Source organism: Halichoerus grypus, chromosome 5, assembly GCF_964656455.1.
Source record: "Halichoerus grypus chromosome 5, mHalGry1.hap1.1, whole genome shotgun sequence".
NCBI classification, from domain to species: Eukaryota; Metazoa; Chordata; class Mammalia; order Carnivora; family Phocidae; genus Halichoerus; species Halichoerus grypus.
The window spans coordinates 81,089,793-81,099,124 of NC_135716.1; the positions used below are offsets into that span (position 1 = coordinate 81,089,793).

At 39.8% G+C, this 9,332-nt stretch overlaps 1 pseudogene; it reads left to right on the forward strand.

The window, feature by feature from the left end:
* Positions 1 to 3,860: 3,860 nt before the first annotated feature.
* Positions 3,861 to 4,665, forward strand: LOC118536836 (microtubule-associated protein RP/EB family member 1 pseudogene; annotated as a pseudogene).
* Positions 4,666 to 9,332: the final 4,667 nt, after the last annotated feature.

Genomic DNA, 9,332 nt, shown 5'->3' on the forward strand with positions numbered 1-9,332 from the left:
TAGAAGTCCAAAATCAAGGTGCCTGCAAGGTGGGTTCCTTTTTGAGGTTCTGAGAGAGAATCTGTTCTATGCCTCTCTCCTAGCTTCTGGTCGCCAGCAGTTCTTGGCATACAGACACATCACTCCAATCTCTGCCTCTGTCATCTAATGGTATTCTCTCTTTGTTATCTCTGTGTCCAACTATCTCTCTTCTTATAAGGACACTAATGCTTGATTAAGGACCCACTCTAACCCAATATAACTGCGTATTAACTTGATTACCTCACAAAAAACTATTCCAAATAAGGTCACATGCACCAATACTGGGGGTTAGAACTTGAACATACCTTTTTAGGGGACAAAAACCAACCCACAGTGGCATGTATTCATTATTTTATTCTTTCTTTCTTTCTTTCTTTCTTTCTTTCTTTCTTTCTTTCTTTCTTTTTCTTTTCTTTCTTCCTTCCTTCCTTTCTTCCTTCCTTCCTTCCTTTCAAAGATTTGTTTATTTCATTTATTTTGGAGAGAGATATAGCATGAGCAGGGGGATGGGCAGAGGGAGAGAGAGAATCTCAAGCAGACTCCCCACTGAGAATGGAGCCCAACACAGGGCTCGATCTCAGGGTCCTGAGATCATGACCTGAGCTGAAACCAAGAGTTGGACACTTAACTGACTGAGCCACGCAGGCACCACTTATGATTTTTTTCTTAATACAAAAGTAAGAAGTTAATTGTACAAAGGTTAAAAATAAGTAAAATTGTATAAAGTATATCTGGAAGGATACATAAAAATATGATAACATTGCTCAGCTCCTAGGGAGGGAGCTGGAAGGACAAGAGTAGGCTAAACAGTTTCCGTTTTGTGTCATTTTATATCCTTAGTGTGTTACACTATGTACATGCATTTCCTTATTCAAAAATAATGTTTTGTTTTGTTTTGTTTTGTTTTTGTTATTATTATGTTATGTTAATCACCATACATTACATCCTTAGTTTTTGATGTAGTGTTCCATGATTCATTGTTTGCATATAACACCCAGTGCTCCATTCAGTATGTGCCCTCTTTAATACCCATCACCAGACTAACCCATCCCCCCACCCCCTCCCCTCTAGAACCCTCAGTTTGTTTCTCAGAGTCCATAATCTCATGATTCGTCTCCCCCTCCGATTTCCCCTCCTTCATTCTTCCCCTCCTGCTATCTTCTTTTTTTTTTAACATATAATGTATTATTTGTTTCAGAGGTACAGGTCTATGATTCAACAGTCTTACACAATTCACCGCGCTCACCATAGCACATACTCTCCCCAATGTCTATCACCCAGCCACCCCATCCCTCCCACCCCCCACCACTCCAGCAACCCTCAGTTTGTTTCCTGAGATTAAGAATTCCTCATATCAGTGAGGTCATATGATACATATCTTTCTCTGATTGACTTATTTTGCTCAGCATAATACCCTCCAGTTCCATCCACGTCGTTGCAAATGGCAAGATTTTGTTCCTTTTGATGGCTGCATAATATGTTTAAATATTTTTAAAGGGTGATCTAAATAAAGAGGAAAAAGTAAAATTACCTATAATTCTACCATCCAGAGACCACCCTGCTATTATTTTTAGATGCATCCTTTTGGTATTTTTCTCTGTGTGTATGTGCAGTTTCTACAAAGAGGAAATCATACTGTACATTTAGTTTTTAATTTTAAGATGCATAATTTTATTATGTGAAAATAAGTGTATTTGGGAGATCCTCTTCCTGAAGTGATGGTAGTGAAGAGCGATTACTTATTAAGCTCTTACTCTATACCAATACTTTATATACATCATCTCAGGTAAACTTTCCGATCTGCCCGTGGGCTAGGTGGGTACTGGCAGAGGACATCTCTTGTTCTTCTTCAAGCATCCATCTCCTTTCTGGTCACAGCATCCTGCTTTTCCTTTGGAGAAAAGCCTCTGCCCCACTCTCAGTCTGATTTGCAGGCAAGAACTGTTCCCACTCCACTGAGACCTAAGTGGGCAAGGAACTGAAGCTGGGGTATCTACATATTCCACCCACCAACAGTGAATGGGTGCAGAAGGTTCTTACTGCAAAAGGAAGTCTGTCTTTCGGGTTGGTGAACTTTGTGGTAGACACCCAGCCTCCACCCCAGAGAACCTGCCTGAATAGAGGAGACCACAGAAAAGAGGGCTGAGCAATGGAGACAGAAGTCAACCATATCAGCAGGCCTCTGTACCTGGCCAAGATTGAAATCCATATGCCCATAAACATTCTAGTTATGCAAACTGTATATTTTCTTTTTTTCTTAAGCCAGTTTGTGCTAGGTTTTTTTCCCTTTGCTAACTAACTAATATAGTAGCATTACTTCTATTCTACACATGAGGTAACTGGGGCATGGAGGGGTAAAGTAATGTGCCCAAGATCATACAGCTTTCAGGTAATAAAGCCAGACTTGAACCTGGGCCTGTCTACCTGAAGGCCAATGTTTAAAGAAATATACTATATTGCAAACAAGCATACCTACCAGTGCCTCTGTTCATAAGATACAAATAAGTCTTATTGCTCTTTTAAAAAGGCAATTTAAATGACTGGGTATAAATGAGCAGATTTTCTCACCTGTTCCATGCAGGTGACCTCAGTTAGACACATTGTCCCAGAGCAAATCAATCAATGAGACTACTTCCGTCCCCTGAAAATGCAGTAATACAAGTACACTTTCTAAATAAATGATCTAAACTAGAACACTACATCCTTCATAAAACTAAACAGAAGTTTTATGATATAGTGTTTTCTAGGTTTTACCAGCATGAAAGGAAGGAAGCCTGGAACTCTACTTAATAATGAAATTGAAGTGGATTGTCTTGAAGCCCAGTGAAGAAAGAGCAATAATGAGTGGATAAACCTTTTCCTTGTGCTAACTGGAAGTCACTATCAGTCATTTCTCAGTTTATCATGGAGCTATTCACCATTCTCCTCTGACAAAATACAGAAGCTTCCAAGAAAACTTACAACTAGATGACTGAAAGGAGCAGCAGTCACTGCTTCCTATAAAAATAATAATCTCATGGCCATATGAAAACTGGATGTGACGGGGTGAAGGGATGAAGGGCATCAGACTATGTCACCCCAAAGTATGCCACTTGGGCAGAAGAATTATTTTGAGTGGAAGACTTTTGGGAATGAACACACACAGGAAGAGTTCTCTGCCCTCTCCTGACCTGCCTGAAAGCAGGGTAGAAATTTCCCTTTGTGTAGGTGTTTCCCTCCTCTGAACTTGAAAAAGAACCCTTGTCACTGGAGAGAGTCAACCCTGACATAAGTTTGTATAAACAAACCTTACTAAAATAACCCCAATTTTCCATTAGTTTCCCCCACATATTTCCTAGTCACTTTCCTACAATTTACCATCCTTTGTAAGCCAAACCCTCTTTCCTTAGTTAAAAAGAGTATGTAAGGGGGCACCTGGCTGGCTCAGATGGTTAAGTGTCTACCTTCGGCTCAGGTCATGATCCCAGGGTCCTGGGATCGAGCCCCACATCGGGCTCCCAGCTTGGCCGGGAGCCTGCTTCTCCCTCTCCCTCTGCCTCCCCCCACCCCATGCTCTCTGTCTCTGTATCTCTGTGTCTCAAATGAATAAATAAAATCTTTTTAAAAAATAGTATGTAAGTCCTGTATCTAATCACTTCTTTGAGTTTCATTTTTTTCCTATAAATCCTATGTGCATAAATGTTAAAAATATGTGCCATTGCGGTACGACAGCGCCTAATGGGGGGGTGCGTGTGAGGTCATCGCGCGGGCGGGGGGGCGGGGTTGGGCGGTTTGAACTAGGCGAAGACAGAACCGAAGCCGGGCAGAGGCTGTGGGCGCGGTCCCACCGAGAGCCGAAGATGGCAATGAACGTATATTCAACGTCAGTCACCAGTGATAACCTAAGTCGACATGACATGCTGGCCTGGATCAATGAGTCTCTGCAGCTGAATCTGACCAAGATCGAACAGTTGTGCTCAGGGGCTGCCTACTGTCAGTTTATGGACATGCTGTTCCCTGGCTCCATTGCGTTGAAGAAAGTGAAATTCCAGGCTAAGCTAGAACATGAATACATCCAGAACTTCAAAATACTACAAGCAGGTTTTAAGAGAATGGGTTGACAAAATAATTCCTGTGGACAAATTAGTAAAAGGAAAGTTTCAGGACAATTTTGAATTTGTTCAGTGGTTCAAGAAGTTTTTTGATGCAAACTATGATGGAAAAGACTATGACCCCGTAGCTGCCGGACAAGGTCAAGAAACTGCAGTGGCTCCCTCCCTTGTTGCTCCAGCTCTGAACAAACCGAAGAAACCTCTCAGCTCTAGCAGCGCAGCTCCACAGAGGCCCATTGCAACACACAGAACTACTGCAACCCCTAAGGCTGGCCCGGGTGTGGTGCGAAACAATCCTGGTGTGGGCAACGGGGATGACGAAGCAGCTGAATTGATGCAGCAGGTCAACGTACTGAAACTTACCATCGAAGACTTGGAGAAAGAAAGAGATTTCTACTTTGGAAAGCTAAGGAACATTGAATTGATTTGCCAGGAGAACAAGGGGGAAAACGACCCGGTATTGCAGAGGATCGTGGACATTCTGTATGGCACAGATGAAGGCTTTGTGATACCGGATAAAGGGGGCCCACAGGAGGAACAAGAAGAGTATTAACGGCCTGGGCCAGCAGAGCAACATCCGAATTCTTCACTCCAAATCATGTGCTTAACTGTAAAATACCCCCTTTTGTTATTCTTAGAGGACTCACTGGTTTCTTTTCATGAGCAAACAGTACCTCTTCTTAAAGTGCACTTTGCAGAAGTTTCACCCCTTTTCCAATGAGTTTGAGTTAGGAGCTTTTACCCTGTAGCAGAGCAGTGTTAACATCTAGTTGGGTCACCTAGGGAAAAAAGAGGCTGACCATGGGGCTCACCGTGTGGACACTGATAACACTGATTGCTGGAGAAGGTGTTTTTATGTGATACCTGAGGTGGGAAACCTCAGTAGAGAAATGTAAAGACTGATTTGAATTTTAAGCTAATGTGAAATCTTGGCAGAAAACGTTTTAATAAATAAATGCCTTAAGAGTAAAAAAATATATATATATGTGCCATTGCTCTTCCTTATCTGTCTTTTGTTAGTTGAATTCACAGTACCCTGCTCACAAACTTAAGAGGTAGAGGAAAAGTTTTTCATCCCTTACAGGGGTTTGTTTAGAGGATCTTTTCTGATCCTTGTTCACACTGGGAGAGTTCTTTGCTGTAGTTGGTCTAGTTTTGACCAAATACCTATTGTCTCACTAATCCTTCTGCAATCAAATGCAGACCAGAATGCAATGGAAGTCAATGAAATAACTTTTTAAATGACCAGGTAAGTTTCAAACAAGCAAGAAAAAGAGGAGGGACATGTTATTCATCCATAAAAAGGGATAAACTACTGAAACATACAAGTGCAAGGACCTTGAAAATGTTATGCTAAGTGAAAGAAGCCTGACACAAAAGGTCACATATTAGATGACTCCATTTATATGAAATATACATAGGAATTTATAGGGACAGAAAGCAGATTAGTGGTTACTAGGTGCTGGAGGTGGGGGAATAGAATGGGGCCTCTTAATGGGCATGAGATTTCTTTTGAGGTGATGAAAATGGTTTGAATCTGGACAGAGGTGGTGATTGCACAACATTGTCAATGTACCAAATGCTACTAAATTGTTCGCTTTAAAATAGTTAATTTTATGTTATGTGAATTTCACCTTAACGAATTAAAAAAACAAAAGGAGGGGCAGTGGTTGAAACTATCTAACAATTATTCACTGGTCCCCTCCAAGAACAGGTCTTTCTGACATACTTTCTGCTTCTCTTTTCACAAACCCTTGCCCTTCCCATTGCTCTGAAAACCGCATCTCTTCCTCAGGGGCTCCAGTCCCTGAGCCCTTGCTTGGTCCTGCGACTCGGGCTTCTGTCAGGTGCTAGCAGAGCCACTCTGACTAGTCTACGCAGGAATGAGGGAGAGCAGGCGCGCTTGATTCCAGCTCTGTCTTTCCTTTGGAGAAAGCTGCCTTTGAGATCCCTGACTTGGGCACTCAGGAAGAAAACACCCCTTGTCAAGCAAACTATGGGTTTTTCTGGCACAACATAATCTAATCTCTTATTAGAAAAGGACATTCATTCTGCTGACATGTCATTGGCCAGCCAATTTTCCAAACAGAAACTCTCAAGGCACTTTGTGAAAGAGCATTTACTTCTTTTCCTGGGTCTGGTTTAAATCACAAAAGGTACCCTAGCTATAAATGTTTCACTATAACAACGAAGTTGGTTCTGTTCATGCCAAATGTCTCTGCTAATTGGGGGTGGGAAGAGTGAAAGAATGGGACTTTTTCTTCCATTTCACTCTACCATACCTGTAATACACTACTTTACAAAATCCTTTAAATGTATATGTGCACCTTCTAACCACCTTGTAACGTGGTTGGAATGAGTATCCTTATTCCAGTTTGACAAATGAGGAGGCCACTGAAGCTTGGAGAGATTAAGTGGTCCAGCTGGAACAGGAATCCAGGCCCTCTGACCTCTAATCCATTGCTTTTATGAAGCTTAAAGGCTGAGAAGGAAATAGTATACATTTTTACATGTAAATGATAATTGCTACCCCTAAATCAAGCACTTCCTCTGTGTCAGGCACGCTTACTTAATTATGTACATGTGTTTTTTCATTTAATCTTTACAACAGCTATTTACATTGACATAATTATTATCACTTTTCTGAATAAAAAACTTAGAGAAGTTAGGTAATTTGCCCAAGATCACGTAGTAGTGGCAAACCAGAGAATAAACATAGGTTGCCTGACTCCAAGGCTTAAGTTTTAAACCTCTACATATGATGTCTATAAATAGTGGTTTGGTTTAGGTGGAGGAAGAATTTAAAAATGACATAGAACCATTTTTTCCTTTACTTTCTTTACATATAATTTGTAAGAAGGGTAGAGAGATTGTAACCAACTGCTTCTTTAACTTCTGCTTTTTGGTTGACTGAAGAAACAATTAAGTCCTAACTGCCATTTTTCTGTTTTAATTTTTCTAGTTGAAATTGCCTCATTAAAGGGCACCTGGGTGGCTTAGTTGGTTTGGTGTCTGACTCTTGGTTTTGGCTCAGGTTATGATCTCATGTGCAGAGCCCATGGCAGGCTCTGCACTCAGCAGAGTCTGCTTGAAGATTCTCTCCCCTCTGCCCCTCTCCCCATACGTGCACATGATGCTGTAATAAATAAATAAATAAATAAATAAATAAATCTTTAAAAAAAAGTCTCATTAAAAGGAAAGAATGAATGGAAGAGAAACAGCTAGAATAAATCTGTGGTGTTATTTTGGAATTGCTTGTATCAGTATGAAATTGTAGGGAAGGAAAAACAGTCTCCTCTCCTCTCAGGTTAATTTGTGGCTTGCAATTAATTAAATGGACAAAAGACAGATTAACAAGAGAAAAAAAAAAACAGACCTAATTAAATAAGTCAATGACCAATGACTTAATCATGACTGTGCAATGAAACTGCCATAAAAATTCAAACCTCCATAAAAATTTACAACAATGTGAATGTGTGCATGTGGAGATTGGGAAGAGTGGTACCTGGGGAAGGCATGAAAGCTTGGTGCCCTTTCCCCATACCTCACCTTATGTATCTTTTCATCTGATTGTTGATTTATATCCTTTATCATATACTTTAATAAACTGATAAACATAATTACTTCCCTAAATTCTGTGAGTTATTCTAGCAAATTAAAAGAACTAAGGAGGAGGTCATTAGAACCTTTGATCTGTAGCCAGTTGGTCAAAAGCACAGGTAACATCCTGGGGTTTCCAACTGGCATCTGAAGTTGGGGATAGGAGCAGTCTTTAGGACTGAACCCTTAACCTGTGGAATCTGATACTATCTCTGTGTCAATAGTGTCAGAATTGAGTTGAATTCTTGGACATCCTACTGGTGTCTAAGAATTGCTTCATGTTGTGCATGTGGGGAAACCATCATCTATATGTTGGAATTGGGTCTGGGAACCCTAAAAGAAGGGCATTATTTTAAATGAAATAAGCCCATCTCAAATGGACAAATACTTTATAACTCCACTTATATGAGGTACCTAGAGTATCAAATTCATAGACAGAAAGTAGAATGGTGATTACTAGGGGCTGACAGACAAGAAAAGGGGGGTTATTGATTAAGGGCACAGAGTTTCAGTTACGTAAGATGAAATGACTTTCAGAGATGAGTGGTGGTGATGGATGCACAACAATGTGAATCTACTAAATGCCACCAAAATTCACACTTAAAAATGGCTAGAATGGTACATCCTATGTTATGTGTATTTTACCCAAACTTTTTAAAAGCAATGCCCAGAAGTGTATATAGTATGCTATTGTGACAGTTAATTTTATATGCCAGCTTGGAAGGTATTTTTTCAAGAGATTAATATTCAAATCAGTGAACTCTGGATAAAGAAGATTGTCCCTTTAATGTGGGTGGGCCTCATCCAATCAGTTGAAGGCCCAAATAGAAAAATAATTGGCCTCACTAAGCAAAAGGAAATCCTCCACCAGGTAGACTTTATACTTCATCTACAGCATAGGTTTTCCTGGGTTTCCAGGCTGTCAGGCCACACTGAAGATTTTGAATTTCCCAACCTCCATCATCATATGGCAAATTCTTTATTATATATATTATATATATTCCTTATATATAATATATTATATTGTCATATATATTAATAATATATTAGGAATATATTATATATATTCCTTATATATATATACATAAAGAGAGAGAGAGAGAACCCTGATTAACACCGCTACTCTTTATGTATTAAGAAAAATTCAATTGCACCAAAAATAATAAAATATCTAGGAGTAAACTTAACCAATGAGGTGAATGTTGTGTACTCTGAAAACTATAGAAAACTTATGAAAGAAATTGAGGAAGACACAAAGAAATGCAAAAATGTTCCATGCCCATAGATTGGAAGAACAAATATTATTAAAATATTTATACTACCTAGAGCAATCTACACATTCAATACCATCAACATTTTCACAGAACTAGAACAAATAATCCTGAAATTTGTATGGAGCCAGAAAAGACCCCAAATAGCAAGAAGAATGTTGAAAAAGAAACCCAAACTGGGTGGCATTAGAATGCTGGACTTCAAGCTCTATTACAAAGCTGTAATCATTCAGACAGTATGGTACTGGCACAAAAACAGACACATAGATCAATGGAACAGAATAGAGAACCCAGAAATGGACCCTTAACTCTGGGTCAACTAATCTTCAACAAAGCAGGAAAGAATATC